The sequence below is a fragment of the Macaca nemestrina genome, chromosome 4, assembly GCF_043159975.1.
Source record: "Macaca nemestrina isolate mMacNem1 chromosome 4, mMacNem.hap1, whole genome shotgun sequence".
Classification (NCBI taxonomy): Eukaryota; Metazoa; Chordata; class Mammalia; order Primates; family Cercopithecidae; genus Macaca; species Macaca nemestrina.
The window spans coordinates 53,032,266-53,053,800 of NC_092128.1; positions in this window are offsets into that span (position 1 = coordinate 53,032,266).

Here is a 21,535-nt window from a genome sequence, read left to right on the forward strand (position 1 = left end):
AGAGGTAACCAGGCATTGACGATGCTTTTGCCCTAGAGTATTTACCAAACCTGGGGACTATGAGCTTCACTTTTTAGGGCCTGAAAGGACATGATGAACAGAAATCAAAGACTCTCCTGCCATAAAGCAGGTCTCCCAAAAGGCTCCACTTCAGGATGAGGATGAACCAGTGGTACTCTATCCCCACACCTCTGAGGAACTGCAAGAAGAGTTGCTTGAGCTTGAGCAAATCAAGAAAAATCTAAGAAATTGACATTGCAAGCTGGCCCTTGCAGTCCAAATTTACCTCCCCTACATATTACAGAAACCTTAAACTATAAACTTCAATTAAACTGGACTGGCAGAGTCCAGGGTTCCCTAAATGCCCGACAGAAGTAAATGCAAATTCTCCCTGAAGGGATACTTTCATCCTACACCCCAAAGAATTCCCAAAATAATTTTCTACGGAAAATGAACAGCTCACAGAATAATCACATAGGCAACAAGACACCATGAATGAGAGCAGCAGAAAAATGATTCACAAAGGGTTCAGATACTGAAATTATGAAACATAAAATCATTGTGCTTTTTTTTTTTTTTTTTAATGAGGCCAGCTGCCGTGGCCCACGTCTGTAATCCCAGCACTCTGCGGGGGTCGAGGCGGGAGGATCACTTGAGGTCAGGAGTTTGAGGCCAACATGGTGCGACCCTGTCTCTACTAAATATACAAAAATTAGCCGGATGTGGTGGCGCACACCTGTAATTCCAGCTACTGGAGAGGCTGAGGCAGGAGAATCACTTGAACTGGGGAGGCGGAGGTTGCAGTGAGCTGAGATTGCGCCACTGCACTCCAGCCTGGGTGACAGAGTGAGGCTCTACCTAAAAAAAAAAAAAAAGAAAGAAAGAAAAATGAAGCGTACACTTAAATATCCATCTGCAGCTAACAGGAAAATTTTTAAAAGGCCTTACAAATTTGCTACAGGGATTAATAGAATTTGTGAAAACAAAAAGTTCCGTAATTGAAATTAACAACCAGATTAGACAGCTATAAAGGGCACCAATGACTTTGAAGGCAGATCAGAAGAAATTCAGAATGCAACACAAAGCAAATGGAATGAAAGTTAAGCAACATGAAACAGAAGGCCTCACATATGTCTAATCAGAGCAATGGAAGAAGAGGAAAGAGAAAGTGGAGTAGAGGCTATATTTTAAGAGAGAAGGGTTCAGGATTTACCTGAACTGATGAGAAGCAACAATCTAAAGATTAAAGCTCAATGAATCCCAAGCAAGATAATTTAAATCCAGATACATTGTGGTGAAACTGCAAATCACAAGTAACAAAGTATCCTAAAAGCAGCCAGAGGGGAAAAAAAGACTAATCTGAGGAAGGAGACTGACTGCTCAACTCTCAGCAGCAACACTGGGAGCCAGAAGACAGTGCAATGTCCTGAAAGGAAATAACTGCCAAGAGAGAACGCTGTTCCCCTAAAACTCAGAAAGAAGATGAAATAAAGACACTTTCAGACCACCACAACCTGAAAGTTCGACACTAGCATGCTGTCACTAAAGGGAATTCTAAAGGATGAAGGAATAAAGAGCCATCAAGGTAGTAAGTGTGTATGAGCAAACTAAAACATTGTAAACCAATGTCTTATGGATTGAAATTAAACAATATTCAAAATATACAAGGACAGCATATATTAGAAGAAGGGTAAATTGAATTAAAAGTGTTCTGAGACATTTCAATTGTCAGGAGGAAGTAAAGTGATTAATTTTACTCTATTGCACTAGTAGGTGTAGAAATGAAGTATGTTACTTTCAAACTAACAGGAAAAAGTGGTGGAATGGTTAAAATATTTCAAAATAAAATGACAGGCAAAAAAAACAACAGGTGGGACAAATACCAAAAAATTAAAGATAATAATACATAAATTCTGTGTAACTAATGTGAATGATCCATATATCCCCACACACACACATAAAATCAGTTGAGGCCAGGCGCAGTGGCTCACACCTGTAACCACAGCACTTTGGGTGTCTGAGGCAGGTGGAACACCTGAGGTTGGGAGTTCGAGACCAGCCTGACCAACATGGAGAAACCCCATTTCTACGAAAAATACAAAATTAGCCAGGCCTGGTGGCGTATGCCTGTAATCCCAGCTACTAGGGAGGCTGAGGCAAGAAAATTGCTTGAACCCGGGAGGCAGAGGTTGCAGCGAGCTGAGATCATGCCATTGCACTCCAGCCTGGGTGTCAAGAGCAAAACTCCATCTCAAAACAAAAAACAAAAAAATAAATCAGTTAAAAGAAATTTTAAAATCTATTTGCTACTTACAAGAGACACATCTAAAACAAGATGCAAAAAGATTGGAAATATTTTTAAATGAGCAATTTACTGGAAATAATTGCTGCCATTTTCCTTTCAGTCAGATGACTTGTTTGCTCAGGGTTTCTGACCGGGGCTGGCTGAAACAATGCATTGTATCCCTGGGCTCCAGAACAGTGTGCCAACAACGTGCGGCACTCTAAAAGGACAGAGCGTTCCAGCGCGATGCCGTGGCTTTATTTACCAAGCTTTTGGGATAACGTGTGCCTCGGGCAAAGAGTTCTCTGTCTGCCCTCAGATCACAATGCTGCACAGGATGCCACATTTAGAACTGTCAGAGGACTGTTCAGTGCAGGGAAAGATGCATTCTGAGAAATAGTACCTGCTGTGGAGTGTTCCAGTTTTTATATTTTTCACACCCATTCTCTGTATCTTTTATCAGGGTTTAGGTGCTTTATCTTTTGTATCAGTAGGGAGAGGAGGGAGGGGGAGGATCAGAATTAGCTGTGGGGCTTTTCTGAACCACATACACGTACTCCTGAAAATCTGATAGACGCTAGGATATATGACCATGGAAAGGGCCTTGTAGTTCAGATAAACCACCAGAGATTTTTTAAACACATATCATCTCCAGTAGAGAACCGCTGCTCTATATAAACCACTATCCAAATACGGATGCAAGACTTCATCCCTAAGTGCCTTCTACACCGTATGACCTCCATTCTAAACTTCATTAGTAGTGTTCTCCCTTCTGCTTAGCAAGGCACAACGGATGGCCAAGAATGGTTCTGTGAGGTTTATACAACTTGTCATCACCCTAGCCTGCCTGGGGAAGGAACGGTCTCTGTATTTTTCCTACAGGAGCAAAAAGGAGAATGATTTAGCTCTGGGAAAAGGAGACAGTTGCATATCATTTCCAGGCTCTGCAAATTGATTAACCTGTCCAAATACTTCATAATGTGCACATATTTTATTATCAAGAAATGACAACAAGCACTTTCTATAAACAAAATTACAAATTCTGGTCTTACAAGTCAGAGAGTGGGGTGTCCAGGACTCCTGGGAATCAGGGGGTTTTCTCAGTCCTGAAGTGGGCAAAGAGAGCTTTCTGCTATTAAAGAATACTGGCCCATTGAAAAACCAGGGCCACAGAACCAAAAGCAATTGAATTTAGCATTTTGTGTGTGAATATGTGTATGTATATGTATGATTGTATATGTATGGGTGTATTCATAAGTATGTATGTAGAAGAGAGAAATACCTCGTTCTTTCTCAACTAGTTTTTAAACTAGGAGCAGAGAATAAAACAATGATATATAGCACAAATAGTTTAAAAGCATATTGCAGTCCCATATTATGCCCAGGGATACTTAAAATCTTTTTTTTCACTCTGTCACCCAGACTGGAGTGCAGTGGTGCCATCTTGGCTCACTGCAGCCTCCACCTCCCGGGTTTCAGTGATTCTCCTGCCTCTCAGTCTCCTGAGTAGCTGGGATTACAGGCACGTGCCACCACGCCTGGCTAATTTTTGTGTTTTTAGTAGAGATGGTGTTTCACCATGTTGGCCAGGCTGTTCTCAAACTCCTGACCTCAAGTGATCTGCTCGCCTTGGTCTCCCAATATGCTAGGATTACAGGCATGAGCCACCGCGCCTGGCCAAAAATCTTGATAAGCAAAAATTTTAACTCACTGAATAAAACTATTTCTTTGGCAGGCCCTTACTGGTTTCTACCACTAAATACTAGGAGGGCAGGAAGAATGCCTGACACCTATTGTGTATTCCCAGGGCCTGAGCACAGGCCTGGCCTACGGTAGACACTCAGGAGTTATGTGTTGAGCAAAGGAAGTTTCATAAAAGAAGTCTCACTTCTACCTCTCACCACACCCACTGTCAAGCTACATGTCATTCTCTACCCGCTTCCACTCCATACCTCCACCTCCTTACTACATCGAGCCAAATGCTGGTGCTTTTTACAGTCAAAAGTGATCAGTGGGAACTCCTTAACAAATCAAGCAGCTCTCAGTCATCTGCACCTTGTGAGGAATTCTGGACCAACATTTCCATCTGCTTTACCCAGAAAAGGTCCAAGTAGATAATTCCCTGACAGGCCTTCAAAACTGCTACAAGCAGCATGAAACTCTTCAGGAATTTACCATTTAGAGGGCCTGGATTTCAAGTATTTAGAACTCCCTCAACAAAAGCTTTCATCCTCTAGACCACAATTTTGTTTTTACTTTTTTGACCACAAGCCTCAGTAAGAAACATGGTTCACGTTGCAACCCAGGACACACACATACATACACACACATGTATTAGCGAAGCTCTTTGTGCCATGCAGTCTGATATTGCTGGATCTCCTCTGTGCAGTTCTGTTCTACCTATTCTATTTTTTTCTTAATGCTGGTTTCAGATCATAAAATTGATTTCTTGAACCACTAATGGTTATGACCTGCAGTCCAAAAACCCTGACCTAAACTGACGTAGTATAGCATCACCCACCTTGATCTCATATTTACAAGATCATAGTTCTTCAGGAAGCCCCAAGTCAAGCTGGTGCCTAAGCCAAACCTAGGGGCTCCAGCTACAACCAGATGAGCTTCAGAATGCAGTGAATAAACTGACTTGCTCTCTGTGCCATTTCCTATATAAAGAAAGTTAGATTAGAAGGGAAAGAATTTATATGTGCCAACCCTGTGCCAGGTGGGCATGCGAGGTCTTTATATGAATGGCCTCCCTTTATCCCCTCAACAACCACCTATGGTAAGCATCATCCCCACTCCACAGATGAAAAAATGGATGAGTACAGATGTAAAGGAGCATGCCCAAAGCCACACAGCTAGTAAGGAACAAAGTAGATTTCCAGCACGGCTGTCCAACTCCATAGAGCCCACCACTCTCATCTTCCTGACTGTTGTACCAACTATGTAGGAAACAGTGCTTTCCTCTTTACTCTCCTGTGTCTGTCCACATTCAGCATTTCACTCCAGATCTGGTTTTCTAGTCACTTCCTCCAGGAAGGTCCCTCCAAGCCATGCTTGTCAGCCTCTAGACTTGCAGGTAGCACTGTATTTTCTCCATGAGGTTTTGCAGTGCTTGGTCATTGTGTGTGCAGCTTGTGCACAGTATCAAGTACACATGAGTATGTGTGTGAATGTATATTCTATTGCTCTTCTGCTGCCAAAATCACACGCTGGCTTTCAGTAAATAGGCACCTGCAGTTTGGGGTTGTACATCAGGTTCCACGATTCCCTTTTCCGGTGCCTCATCTGACCCAGCCACTAAAGAATGACTAGCTAGAGCATGTTCAGCTATTTTTAGTTCCCTCAGTCACTGACCTAGACTGTTGGCTGAGGAGGCAGAAGGAACTGGGAAGGAAGATAGGTATCAGCCTCATCCAAACCGCTTCTCAGGCAGCTGACTGCCAGGAGCTTTGGGGCAAGGGCTGAAAATTAGAAATCACGTAGGCAGAGCTTTCCAGATGGGGAAATAAAGAGCAAACGGCTACCCCGACCAGCAATGGAGCTTGCCACCTTGGTCATCAAAGGCTGTGGGAGAGAAGAGAGCAGAGAACATAAAGAAGGAGGTAGGGGACACCTGGACAAGTCTACAGCCAACTCTTAAGAGCAAAACCACTTATAAGGCACAAAAAGAACCAGAGACTGCCTCCCCTCCTTGACCTTCCTATTTGAACTTTGCTCAAAAGTTTTCTGGTGTACGTACATAGTACCACGGGAAACTGGGAGGAACTTACTTAGGCCATGCGCTAGAAGTATCCAATACTCACAGCCTGGGAAAGGAGGCAGCCTAATAGACATAAGACAAATTCCTTTAGCTGGAAAGTGTTGGAAGACTCGAAGTCATAACTGCCCAGGTGCCAATTCAGCATTTATCCTGACCCAATCTAACTTTTACAGATTTTCTTGTATTGATTGACTTAAATATATATAGAAAAATTGTAGTTATGTAGAGATAAATGGAATATATTTGGACATGTGGAATATCTAGAGAGATGTATGAAGAGATTACCTAACAGTTTCCCTCTGAGACTCACAGCAGAAAAAACTATCTTTCAGTTCCTCTGTTTGTAGGAATTCACACCTTTGCTTAAAGCAACTCTAGCCAAAAAGAACAAATCATGAGTTTTCAAACAATATTTTGTTTTAATTTAAGAAGACTAAAAGGAACTAGTTTATCTGGCTTTCTCTGTTTTTCAGGGTAATGTTGTGGCAGGTAGTTAGTCGGTCATGAGTGGGGCAGAAAAGGGCTCTTCCCCACCCACTAGGAATGATGGGTGATGGTTCGGAAGTTATCACATTGCCTCTCTAAAAGTAATAAATTGGTAGCCAGACCAAGGAGAGGCCATTTCCTGATGGTCCACACCTGTTGCACTAAAATGTTAATTGAATGCAGATGCCAGGGAGGCACAACTTCCCGGGCATGTGCCTTAAGAGACAAAATGGCAGAGTATGACCTTCTGGGTACACTCCATCTGAAAAGGGAAGAAAGTCTCAGATGGGCGTGACTACAACTTCCTAAACACACTGCGCATGCTCACCTCCCAAGGGTAAGGAGGGCACTGCACATGCGGGAAGCCCACCCTAAGGGAAGAATTACGGGAAAGGGGCCAGCCTATAAAGTCCTAGGATCAAGGTTAAACACTGCACTTGACCTTCATGTGCCCATTTGCATTTCTTCCTCTCTTTCCTGTTCTAAAGGCTGTTTAAATAAACTTCCACTCCTGCTCTGAAACTTGCCTTGGTCTCTTTTTCTGCCTTATACCCCTCAGTTTAATTCTTTCTTCTGAGGAGGCAAGGATTGGGGTTGCTGCAGGCCCATACGGATTCGCTGCCAGTAACTCAGGTATCTTCCGCTGGTAACATATTTGGTGCTGTGAGACTCAGATATTTGCCACCCTAACAAGATGAGAGAAAATTTTTTCCCCTTTCATCGCAGCTATTTTGCTAAGTAAACTGTTTCTTTTGTCTTGGAGACCTTCCTGCAATCTAGAGTGTGTCAATTGTCTCCCTGTTTTTTAATATGTTCCTTGGACCTCTTATATTTTCTGTAAATGATAGTTAAATTTAGGAGCTTGGTCAAATTCACCAAAAATATTAAATTTTTGGTGATGCCTTTTTATTGGAGCATTTGTGTACTTCCACAAAGAGGTGCATGATGTCTGGCTATTTTTGTAATGGTAGCAGACATTTATGATCTTTGCCTAGATCATTAATAGTGCTGGGGTTTTAAAATGGTGATATTTGAATTCCATTATTCCTCTATATTATCAGGGATACATCCATAAAAGAAACATTCTTTCATCAATGATATGATTTCCTCTAGGTATATATCATATAGGAAAAGCACAGTAAATATCTGACTCTTTGCATTTACTGGTTTTCAGAACAATGAGCTGGTGTGTTTCTTCTTCTTTCTTTGTTTTAGTATCATCATAATGAACTCAAAGATATTTAGCAGATGCTGTTGATGTCCAACCCCATATCCCCTGGGCTCACCTCAGATTTCACCTGCATTTGTGCTGGACAGTAACAATGCATACTGACAGCTTCTCATATCACCCTCCTTTTGCTTCTTTGAGAGCTTTCTCCAAAGCTACAGGAACTTGCTGAGCCCACCTGTGGGCAGCCCAGAAATGACAGAGATTCAATGCCTCAAAAGACAACTTTAACCATGAGGGGTGGCTTCACCTTCCCTCGGCAGGACAATTTTTAGAGACACGCTACATCATCTAGGAGAGGGCTCTCAAGTCACATGCACATTGTGCCGTTCCTCCTTCCCTGTCTCACTTTCCTCGCTGTCTAACTTGTGTTGTTTCTTGGGATCGCCTTTCAAGTAAACCACTGGCATTCAGTTCACTGTCTCATGGTCTTCTTTTGGGATGCACCTGAATTCAGATAAATTTAACTATGTTTGATGACTTTTGATCTACTGCAATTATTACCCTTATCAACTCAAATCATCCCACCTTTGGTCAGTTGGAGTGTATTCAACTGGCTTCTGAGTCCTTTTAACATGACAGTGCTTGGTTTTGATACTTTTCTTTTTTCTGGTATTACAAGAATTTTCACTCTCATTTTGTATATTTCTCAAACCTGCAATCAACCATTTCTCCAAAAAACCCTTTGTTTTTGTTTCTGTTTTGAGGCAGAGTCTCGCTCTGTAGCCAAGACTGGAGTGCAGTGACACAATCTCGGCTCACTGCAATCTCCGCCTCCCGGGTTCAAACGATTCTCCTGCCTCAGCCTTTCGAGTAGCTAGGACTACAGTTGCGCACCACCTTGCCTGGCTAATTTTTGTATTTTTAGTAGAGATGGGGTTTCACCATATTGGCCAGGCTGGTCTCCAACTCCTGACCTCATGATCCGCCCCGCCTCGGCCTCCCAAAGTGCTGGGATTACAAGTGTGAGCCACGGCACCCAGCCTGTTTTTATTTCTTGATGTAGGAAATACTATTTAGAGACCACAATCTTGGCAGTAGGGATGCTTATTGCTACTGGATTGACCAATGTTTCTATGTCTTTTCAGTAGACAAATTAAGAAAACTTTCCTGTTTCTTTGCATGTCTTACAACTTTTTGTTGAAAAAATAGGCATTGTAAAAAATATAATGTGGCAAATATGAAAAGCAGATTCCCCACATCAACCATTTCTCCTTCTTGAGACGGAGTCTCACTCTGTCGCTAGACTGGAGTACAGTGGTGCGATCTGGGATCACTGCAACCTCCACCTCCGGGGTTCAAGTGATTCTCCTGCCTCAGCCTCCCTAGTAGCTGGGACCACAGGTGTATGCCACCACGTCCAGCTAATTTTTTTTTTTTTTGTATTTTTAGTAGAGATGGGGTTTCACTATGTTGGCCAAGATGGTCCCTATCTCCCAACCTCATGATCTGCCTGCCTCGGCCTCCCAAAGTGCTGGAATTACAGGCATGAGCCACCAAGCCCAGTCCATGCATTTTTCTTTTATTGCTGTTTATTGTTATTGCTGCTGCTGTGTGCTTATTTAGTGACTTTTCTGGACTAATTCTGTAAAATCTGTATTCTTTGTCATGTGTGGACCCCGAAGTCTCTGCTTGTTTCACTTAGTGGTCAACTAATGACTGGACAGAGATTTATTCATGCCTGAGCCAATCGACCCCTTAACCTCTGCTGAGAACTCTGTGTGTCTGAGCACAGCTTCAGTGCTCCAGAGGACATTTTGCAACATTGCCTTTGCCTTCATTCCTGCCCATGCAAAGCCTTGGGGTCCACAGAGCCTTCTCTTTCTTTCCTGGATTTATGCACAGCCCTGCACAAGCATGTGGCCTTCTAGATTCCATGGAATATGTTGAAGTTTTTCAAAGCTCTATTCTGTTTTGAAAGCCACATTCCCTAGTTTTTCCTTTTTTTAGTCAGCCTGTTCTTAGTTCCAACTGGTACTGCTGCCCCGGGCAGCTGCATTGTTCAACAATTGTTGTTGATCGTTTTTTAACAAATTTCCTGAGGGCAAGGTTGTTCACACAGCGTGAGCTCTGTGTCAGGTCACAGAAGGAATGCTCTGAGAGTGAATCTGTCCAGAGAGTTTTCAGATGGGCCAAATAGTGGCAACTCTCCAGGAATGAGCTTTTTGGGAGCCCCAAACATGTTCTGCCTCCTCCAGTGCCTACCAAGCTGCTAGTTTTCATAGCTATTATAGTTGTGAGGCTGTTACATGGTAACCCTGGGGTAGGTGTTAGACGAATGAGATTATGGCAAATCAAAACATAAAGCTTAGGGCCAGGCATGGTGGTTCGTGCCTGTAATCCTAACACTTTGGGAGGCTAAGGTGGGAAAATCACTTGAGCTCAGGAGTTCAAGACTAGCCTGGGCAACAGAGCAAGACCTCATCTCTACTAAAAATAAAATTAAAATTAAAAATAATTTAACTAGGCATAGTGGCACTTGCCTGTAAGTCCCAGCTACTCTGGAGGCTGAGGTGGGAGGAGCACTTGAGCCTGGGAGATTGAGGCTGTAGTATGCTGTGAACACAACTCTGTCCAGCCTGGGGGACAGAGTGAGACCCTCTCTCAAAAAAAATAAAATAAAACAAAGCTTGCTGTTCAGACATATTTATTGAATGAAACCCCTCAAATTGTTGCATGCTTTCAATTTCCAGAATTCTGAAAACATTTATTTTTGGCGATTTTTGCCATTGTTCTCACTCCTTTTATGGAAGTGAAGAATCTTGAAGGGCTCTACTTCACCATTCCAGAAATTGGGATTCTGAACATTTTTTAAATGAAAAAATATATCAAATTAATATTAATACCCAAAATGCTGGATTTTTACTTAAGCTCATTGATAGCTACCTCATTGATTTCACTTAATTTCCTTTCTCCCTTGTCAAAAATCCTGTTCTCAGTAATACCATCAAAATTGTTATTTAGCAACCAGGCACAGTGGCTCATGCCTGTAATCCCAGCAATTTGGGAGGCCGAGGCAGGATGATGCTTGAGCTCATGAGTTTGAGACCAGCCTGGGCAACATGGTGAGATCCTCTCTCTACAAAAAAGTACAAAAATTAGCCCAGTGTGGTAGTGTGTGCCTGTAGTCCCAGGTACTTGGGAGGCTCAGGTGGGAGGATCGCTTGAGCCTGGGAGGCAGAGGCTGTAGTGAGCAAAGATGATGCCACTGTACTCCAATCTGGGCAACAGAGCGAGACCCTGTCTCAAAAAAAACAAAAGAAAAAGTATATATATACACATAAATTTTGTTTTATTCTTCCAAACATAAAAAACAGACTTAGAATAACAATACCAATATTGCTGCCAATGATATAATCATTGAAAATACAATATTTTACACTTCCTTTTATCCTTAGAGTTTATCTCACTGGAAATATACAGTCAAAGTACTGTGGTATGAAAAACCATTCAAAAGGTCAACAAATCCAGGAGTTGTTTGTTTGTTTCTTTGTTTGTTTAATTAATAAGATAGGCCACTAGCTGGACAGAAGAAAAGAGAGAAAATCCAAATAAACACAATTAGAAATGATGACGGGAATGTTACTACTGACCCCACAGAAATAAAACAACCATCAGAAACTATTATGAACAACTCTATGCAGAAGAGATGGATAAATTCCTAAACACATACACCCTCCAAACACCGAGCCAGGAAGAAATTGATGCCCTAAACAGACCAACAACAAGCTCTGAAATTGAATCAGTAATAGCCTACTACCAAAAAAAAAAAGCCCAGGACCTGACGGATTCACAGCTGAATTATATCGGATGTACAAAGAAGAGCTGGTACCTTTCCTACAGAAACTATCCCCAAAAATTTAGGAGTGGGACTCCTCCCCAACTCATTCTATGAAGCCAGTGTCATCTTTATACCAAAACCTGGCAGAGACACTACAAAAAAAATAAAACTTCAGGCCAGTATCCTTGAATTTCAATTTAAAAATTCTCAACAAAATATTTGCAAACTGAATCCAGCAGCACATCTAAAAGCTAATGCACCATGATCAAGTAGGCCCCAGGATGTAAGATTGGTTCAACATACACAAATCAATAAATGTGAGTCATGAGATAAACAGAACTAAAGGCAAAAACCAAATAATTATCTCAATAGACACAGAAAAACTTTCGATAAAATTCAACACCCCTTTATATTATAAACTAGGTATCGAAGGAACATACCTCAAAATAATAAGAGCCATCTATGACAAACCCACAGCCAATATTATACTGAATGGGCAAAAGCTGGAAGCATTCCCCTTGAAAACCTGCACAAGATAAGGATGCCCTCTCTCATCACTTTTATTCAACGTAGTATTGGAAGTCCCAGCCAGAGCAAACAGGCAAAAGAAAGAAAGAAAGGGCATCCAAATAGGAAGACAGGAAATCAAACTATCTCTGTTTGCAGATGACAAGATGCTGTATCAGAAAACTCCGGGCCGGGCGTGGTGGCTCACGCCTGTAATCCCAGCACTTTGGGAGGCTGAGGCAGGTGGATCACCTGAGGTCAGAAGTTTGAGACCAGCCTGGCCAACATGGTGAAACCCCATCTCTACAAAAAATACCAAAAAAATTAGCCTGGCGTGGTAGTGGGCACCTGTAATCTCAGCTACTTGGGATGCTGAGGCAGGAGAATCGCTTGAACCTAAGAGGCGGGGGTTGCAGTGAGCTGAGATCGCACCATTGCACTGCAGCCTGGGGAACAGGGCGAGGCTCTGTCTCAAAAAAGAAAAAAGAAAACCACATAGTCTCGGCCCAAAAGGTCCTCTAGCTGATAAACAACTTCAGCAAAGTTACAGGATACAAAATTAATGTACAAAAATCGCTAGCATTTCTATACACCATCAACAGCCAAACCGAGAGCCAAATCAGAAAGGCAATCCCATTCATAACTGCCACAAAAAGTGTAAAATACCTAGGAATACAGCTAACCAGGGAAATGAAAGATTTCTACAATGAGAATTACAAAAGACTGCTCCAAGAAATCAGAGAAGATACAAACAAATGGAAAAACATCCCAGGCTCACAGGTAGGAAGACTCAAAATCATTAAAATGACTACACTGTCCAAAGCAATGTATAGATTCAATGCTGTTCCTGTCAAACCACCACCAACGTTCTTTACAGAAGTATTAATAGAAAAAACTATTTCTATTTCTAAAACTAAAATTCATATGCAATCAAAAAAGAGCCCAAATAGCCAAGGCAATCCTAAGCAATAAGAACAAAGTTAGAGACATCACATTACCTGACTTCAAACTATACTAGAAGACTACAGTAACCAAAACAGCATGATACTGATATAAAAACAGGCACATACACCAATGAAACAGAACAGAGAGCCCAGAAATAAGGCCACACATCTACAACCATCTGATCTTTGACAAAGCTGACAAAAACAAGCAACGGGGAATAGACTCCCTATTCAATAAATGGTGCTGGGATAACTGGCTAACCATATACAGAAGATTGAAGCTGGACTCCTTCCTTATACCACACACAAAAATCAACTAAGATAGATTAAAGACTTAAATGTAAAACCCGAAACTATAAAAACCCTGGAAGACAACCTAGGCAATAACATCCTGGACATTGAAATGGGCAAAGATTTCATGATAAAGACACCAAAAGCAATCACAACAAAAGCAAACATTGACAAGTGAGATCTAATTAAACTTACAAGTTTCTGTACAGCAAAATAAATTATCAAGAGTGAACAGACAACCTACAGAATGGGAGAAAATATTTGCAAACTATGCATCTGACAAAGGTCTAATATCCCTCATCCATAAGGAACTTAAATTTACAAGAGAAAAACAGCCCCATTAAAAAGTGGGCAAAGGACATGAACAGACACTTCTCAAAAGAAGGCATACATGTGGCCAACAGGCATATGAAATAAAGCTTAACATCACTGATCATTAGAGAAGTGCAAATTAAAACCACAATTAGATACCATCTCACACCAGTCAAAATGGCTATTGTTTAAAAAGTCAAAAAAACAACAGATGCTGGTGAGGTTGTGGAGAAAAGGGAACACTTACACACTGTTGATGGGAATGTAAATTAATTCAACCATTGTGGGAAGCAGTACGGTAATTCCTCAAAGAGCTAAAAGGAAAACTACCATTCAACACAGCAATCCCATTACTGGGTATATACCCAGAGGAATAGAAATCATGTACGTGAATGTCCATTACAGCACTATTCACAATAGCAAAGGCATGGAATCAACCTAAATGCCCATCAATGACAGATTGGATGAAGAAAATGTGGTACACATACACCATGGAATACTATGCAGCCATAAAAAAGAACAAGATTATGTCTTTTGCAGGAACGTGGATGAGTCTGGAGGCTATTACTCTTAGCAAACTAATGCAGGAACAGAAAACCAAATACCACATGTTCTCACTTATAAGTGGGAGCTACATAAGAACTTATGAACACAAAGAAGGAAACAACAGACACTGGGGTCTACTTGATGGGGGAGGTGGGGGAGGGAGAGGAGCAGAAAAGATAACTTGGACACTGGGCTTAATATCTGGATGATGCAGTAATATGTATAACAAACTCCCATGACATATGTTTACCACTGTAACAAACCTTCATACGTACCCCCAAACCTAAAAGTTAATAAAAATTAAAACTAAAAAAAAAGAAAAAGGAAAAAAAAATCTTTCTCTATGTGGGTTTGCCTCTATGTTGATAGGCAGTGAGGTTTAATTTCATTTTTGTTTTTTAGGAGTTGATTTTTTAAATTTTATTTTGGTGTTTTGTTTTTTGTTTGTTTGTTTGTTTTCAAGACAGAGTCTTGCTCTGCAGCCCAGGCTGAAGTGCAGTGGCGAGATCTCGGCTCACTGTAGCCTCCGCCTCCTGGGTTCAAGTGATTCTCCTACCTCAGCCTCCCAAGTAGCTAAGACTACAGGCACCTGCCACCACACCTGGCTAATTTTTGTATTTTTAAGTAGAGATGGGGTTTCACCATGCTGGCTAGGCTCATCTCAAACCCCTGGTCTCAAGTAATCAACCCACCTCAGACTCCCAAAGTGCTGGGATTCTAGGCATGAGCCACTGTGCCCAACCCTACTTTTGTTTTATAAATAGATAAAATATATACATAGTTCCAAAGTCAAATCTATAAAACAAGGTATACTCAAATAATTTTAACTACTATCCCTATTCCCTTTACCCATTTCCTCCTCTTCCAAGCATAAACATTTTTTAAGTGTAATTGTTTAGTCCTGCATTGCTATATCATTAATATAAGCAAATATGTTTATGGGTATATCTTTTGGTATTTAGAAAGGTTTCTATTTGTGTTCTAGCCATTACCTTTATACTAATACCTTTACTTAATACGTTTAGAGCTCTGATTTTTTACTGTTGTCTATTTGTTTCTACCATGAGCATTCCCCAGCATCCAATTTGAAGTAATGTTTTATTCCCAGTTAATATCTATTATGAACTTAATTTGTTTTTCATATACTCAATCTATTCTTCCCTCAGGTTTTGATAGTTGCATTATACTACCAGAACACACAGCCATCATGCACCGTACTTACACATTGAACTTTACAATCTTCACTTAGATTTTATTCTATAGACTAATAGACATTTAATGCTTACCAATAGTCTTTATGTCAATGTCTCTCCAGTCATTTTGTCTGAAAATTCCTCTTTAACAGATTCCCAAGGAAAGATTTTTGAAATATTATTTCCTGAATTTTCACATCTTCAGAATAATTTGTCTGAAGCATTTATAATTTAATGTCAGTTTGATTAAAGTTATTGATTCACATTTTTTCTCTCCTGGCATAAACCGTTGCAGTCAAAAAAAAAAAGTGTGATGGTGATTGAGTTTTCTTTCTCTAAATGTCTGGTTCTTTTGTCTGAATATCCAAAGAATTTTTTTCCTTTAAATTCCAATAATTTTACAAGAATATGTCTCATTGAATTCTGTTCTGAGTCATTTTCCCCCAGAAACACAATGTGTCCTTTCAAGATGTCACTTTGAGGTTCATATTTTAAGATAAGGGGTTTTTTTATTAAAATTTTTTAGCATTTGCTCTTTTCCATTGATTGGTTTTCTTTTTCAGGACCTCCTGTTTTACATATGTTTGAACATCTTTGGATATCTTTCTGAGCTGTTATTTTCTCTCAAATTCTCTCTTCGTTTCTTTTGGATTTTTACAATTTTCCTTCTTTTAATCTCCTTTTTAAAAAATGAATGTTTATTTACTCTAGTATTTCATGTAGTTTAATCTTAATTCCTGAAATGATTTTTTAAATTTCTTTTTCTAAAGATAGTTCTGTTACCTCTATTTTTGAATATTCCTACTATCCAAACACATCATTTCTGAGTTCTTCTACCTTTGATTTATGTTGTTTTTCCATAGCTTTAATCACTTTGCTTTATTTTAGCTTGTTTTAGAATATTAGGTTATGGTTTTCATGTCTTTTGTGAGCATCTTATGTGCTTTCATTGTCTAAAGGAATGTTATTTCTGCTCCTTATTATCACATTTTTTAAAAAATAAGAACTTCGTATGGACATTGATCATGTCCTTTTTTCTTTTTCCTGTGGCTATGTTTAAGTGAAATAATTTTTTTTTTCTGGCAAAGGATGGATGGCCAAGGATAGATTTTCCAGCTTCTTATCTCTACAACTTCTTGTTTTGTTGTTTGTGATGAGAAAGGTGGCCTTAAGACTTTCTAAAATACGCGCTTCTGCACCTCCCACCCCTCGCTCTTCTTCTCTCCTTCTTTCCTTTGTCCCTATTGTCCTTTTCTGCACAATTTTGATTCTGCTCCCAGTACTTGTTCCTCGGTGTAGTACTAAGCAAGCTTAGTAAGAGAAGAATAATTTGCAGCAGAGATGGTATGTAGCTCATAAAGCCTAAAATATTTGCTGCCTGGCTCCTTGCAGAAAAGTGCCAAACCCTGTTCCACAGATGACTCTATCTTTTCTCTGAAGAGCACCTCCCCGCTCTGTGTGGTCTAGGTGGTGCCATCAATCTCTGTGCACCATCACCACCAGTGAGATGTGACCCTAGAAGGATCACATCTTTCTAGGATGTGAAATGGAGCCTTTCCTATAGCTGATATACAGATATTCAGAGGGAGATTTTTCTATTGGGGTTGCTTAGCTGTGGGTTGTAAATCTCAGGCTGCTGGTGGCCACTTCTCTTAGCCATATGGAGGAAACCTATTTGCAATGGGAGAAAAGGGAGCTTAGGTTATGAAGGCAGTGGGGTGATTAATGAAATCTCTGACTCTAGCTAAAGCAGCTGCATCCTTGGACTTTGTAGCTACAGAAGCCAATACATTCATCTTCTGCTTGAGCTTATGTGAGGTGGATTCTGATGCCACAACCCAAAAAAACCCAGACTTACATAGCTGCATATATAAAATCACACGTGCATGGCCATTGAAATGATTTTTCTCAAATTATTCCCTGCTAAAGGCTATTTTTTTAACTATAAGAGAATTAAAGAGTTAAACAAAAACAAGGGAGGTAGAAGAAATTACTTTGCCCGTGAGCAAGACAATACCTTAGCTAAGATTTGGTAAATTAGTCTAAATTTTTAAAAAGCATGCACTGAATAGGCTGGGCATGGTAGTTCACACCTGCAACCTCAGTGCTCTAGGAGGCTGAGACAGGAGTATCGTTTGAGGTCAGGAGTTCAAGACCAGCTTGGGCAATATAGCGAGACCCTGTTTCTGCAAAAAATAAAATAAATTAGCTGAGTGTGGTGGTGTACCCCTGTAGTCCTAGCTACTCATGAGGCTGAGGCAGGAGGATCCCTTGAGAGCCTGGGAGTCCAATGCTGCAGGGAGCTGTACTCCACTGCACTCCAGCCTGGGCAACAGAGTGAGACTGTCTCAAAAAAAAAAAAAAAAAAAAAAAAAGCATGAATGAAATAAGTTCAGCTTGTAGTTTATAAATAATATTGAAAATAATTTGATTTAATGAGAACAAATAACATCACATTTTGATAAGCCAGGGCTGGCAGAGGTTGAATTAGAAAACATAAATTACTATTATATTGGAGTGGAGCCTATCAGAAACATCAGTGGAGCTTTTTCAAAAACCAGAATTGAAAAGGCCACACTGAGGACCTACTGGGATAACTGTGATAAATAGAAAAGCTTGGGAATTACTACTCCAAAATGGTTCCTTCACCTTTAAAAAATGTGTATTTTATATTTTGCTTAATTTGGGATATTCTTAGGTAAAGGTTCAAAGTCCTTATTTCTGTTATCTCAAAATATATATTCATATTCATACCACCACCAGATGGTTTCACCAACGCTACAAAACTACTTTTCAGTTGACTACACCCAGTGGTAGCAAGGACCTGGGGAAATCTTGTAGCTCTATTAGACCAAGGTCAGACCCAAACCACAAATGAATAATGGCTAGGATATCAGAAAGGCACAGAAGCAAATATTTGAGATTTATTAAGATGTTTTATCAAAATACCGAAACAACAATTTCTTTATCTTGAACAAGAGAGTGAGTAGAAATCTGTCCCAGATAAATAACTTAGGCTTGGCTTTAATTAGCTCCTGATGTGATTCTCTGGATACTGAAATCACTCATGTGTAAGTACCGCAGATGCCAGGCCCTCAGGCACCTGAAAGCAACCTCCTTTCTCTCTTCATTAGAATGACCGAAAGGACTGCCAAACACTCAGACTAGAGCTGGGCAACAAGAGGCCCTGCAAGGTGAGAACCTCGCTTTGCAAACCACAGGGGTGGAATGGAGGCTGTGGGTCCATCAGTGCTGACAAGTAGGAGCCTCCAGGCCTCAGGTCCACATCTGAGAGGGAGAGCCCATCCCCGGTCTACCAACAATTTCACCTGTAATTTGTACACACACAGTTCTTTTGTTCTGCTTAATGCTGGAAGGGATGTACATGACAAAGAGTAGGCTAGGAGGGAACAAACCCCTAGCACTTTCTTTTCTTGCCGTGCATTACATAATAACTCTTTTCTGTCCATTTTTTCTTAAAGTCTCTGATATTGAAGGGGAGCTAGTTATTGCTTTAGATGACAGGATCCAAATGATGGCTGCCATTCGGTGTCTTGCTTAACTCATTCCAAAACAGTACATGCACTTAGAAGATTTTTTCTTCTAAGAACTGAACTTGGCCATTTCCCAGGCAGCTCTATAATCCAGCAAAAAATCAGAACTTGGATCACAGATTAGGAAAGTAATTATTTGAATAATCCCTCTTGGCTTTCCCAGACACCCTCTCCCCAGCCACTTCCTAGAAGCTCAGGGCGACTTACAGCAAAGTTTTCTTATACACTTCCTATCTTAACCCAGTCTAGAAAGAGAACTGCCAGCCAGGAGCTAAGAGCAGTAGCAGCAGCAATAGTAGTAACAGTAGTAGTGACGAACCACTTTCACAAGCATTGTCCTATTTGCTGTCACAGCAATCGTATGAAGAATGAGCACAAGTACTGTGGTCTTCACTCTGTGGACCGACAGACCGAGATTCTGAAAAGTTAAGGTAGTAATTGAGAGAGCAGGTACTTGAAATTCAAGTCTTTTACCTATAACTCAAGTCAAAGAGGCTATATCACTCTACTAGTTAGTTACAGATCCTGAAGTTGACTGGCTAAATAACTAGTAGGACCAGAGAAGTCTGTCTCTCAAATGTTAATAGGAACCTAGAGCTGAGTAGCTGGTGTTGCTTCCTGGGGCTGCCTCCTGGAAGATGCAATGGCTTTGCTCTGTCATGCTCCAGGGAGCTCAGAAGTGACAGAATGGGGACCTGGATTTCAACCTAACATAGATCTACCTGATGCTTATAGTCATCAATCGTTTACCTCAGAATTGGTGAGATAATCATGCAGAGATGGCTTAAAAATGCAGCAGACAGCCAGACGTGGTGGCTCACACCTGTAATTCTCAGCACTTTGGGAGACTGAGGCAAGAGGATCGCTTGAGTCCAGGAGTTTGAGACCAGCCTAGTCAACATAGGGGGACCTCCATCTCTACAAAAAATTTAAAAATTGGCTCGATGTGGTAGTGCATGCCTATAGTCCTAGCTACTTGTGAGGCTGAGGTAAGAGGATTGCTTGAGCCTAGGAGGTTAAGGCTGCAGTGAGCTATGATCATGCCACTGTACTGCAGCCTGGGTGACAGAGCAAGACCATATCTTCTTTTTTTTCTTTTTTTTTTTGAGACGGATTCTCCCTCTGTCACCCAGGCTGCAGTGCAGTGGTGTGATCTCCACTCACTATAACCTCTGCCTCCCAGCTTCAAGCGATTCTCATGCCTCAGGCTCCGGAGTAGCTGGGATTATGGGCGCATGCCACCACACCCGGCTAATTTTTGTATTTTTAGTGGAGATGGGGTTTTATCATGTTGGTCAGGCTGGTCTCGAACTCCTGACCTCGTGATCCACTCGCCTCAGCCTCCCAAAGTGCTTGGATTGTAGGCGTGAGCCACTGCACCTGACCAAGACCGTATCTAAAAAAAAAAAAAAAGGGGGGGGGGGCAGGCTGTTGGCTATTGTACAAGAGACCCAAGTCAGGTGCTTAGAAAACATCCCAGGTCTCATCCAGCCCCAAGATTTCTATGAGTTCCTGGAAAAGTGGAGAGGAAGAAAGGGGGCTTTGAAAGCAGAAGTAATGATTCAGCAAGGATGTTGGCTGCATTTTTCCTCTGGAAGGTGAACCAGAGAATAAAGAACAGATTTTTCTTTATTTTGCAAGACCCAGGTAGGGAGAGTGGAGGGGAATGAAGTAATAATTAATACAACTGAAGTCAGAAACTAAAAGAATGGAGGGAACAAGCAAGTAAGAAGGAGAAGAAAGAAAACACGTTATGTTTCCTTTGAGAGAATCATTTGTCGAGACACTACGTCTCAAACCTGGTAACAGCTGGTAAACTCAGCTTTGAGTGTTGCATAAAAATATCACCTGATTTTAAAAAATCGAAACTTATTTTTAGTTCACTTTTTCCACTTCTTCCATGCAGAGATGTTCAGTCAAGCCTTACAACTGGTATTATGGGTTGAACTGTTTCCTCCAGAAAAGATATGTTGAGGTCCTAACTGCTAATACCTCAGAATGTAACATTATCCAGAAATAGGGTATTTACAGAGGTAATAAAGTTGAAGTGAGCTCATTAGGATGGACCCTAATCCAATGTAACTGGTGTCATAGACAGGGAAATTTGGACACAGAGACAGACACACACACAGGGAGAATGCCACATGAAGATGGAGGCAGGCACCAAGTGATGCATCTACAAGCCAAGGAACACCAAAGATTGCCTGAAAACCACCAGAAGCTAGGGGAGGGGACTGGGACAGGTTCTCCCTTGCAGACCTAAGGAGGAACCAGCCCTGCCGACACCTTGATCGTGGACTTCCATCTTCCAGGACTGTGAGACAATGTGTTTCTGTTGTTAAAGCCACCCAGTCTGAGGTACTTTGCTACAGCAGCCTAAGTAGACTAATCCAACTGGCTATTCGAATTTCACCTTTGTTGGATCCATGCTTTCCAGGTAAAGGCCTGGAGTGCTCTGGAACTGTGATGCTCAAAAGGCAAGGAGAATCCAGCAAGTTGGAGCAGGAAGTAATCCCAGAGGTCATCAATCTTAACTTGTTTTATAGATATGAAAATTGAAGTTCAGGAGGAGTGAGTGACTTACCCAAGTTTTCACCATACAGAGTCATGACTCTATCCCAGGTTTTCAGACCTCCAGCCCACAGC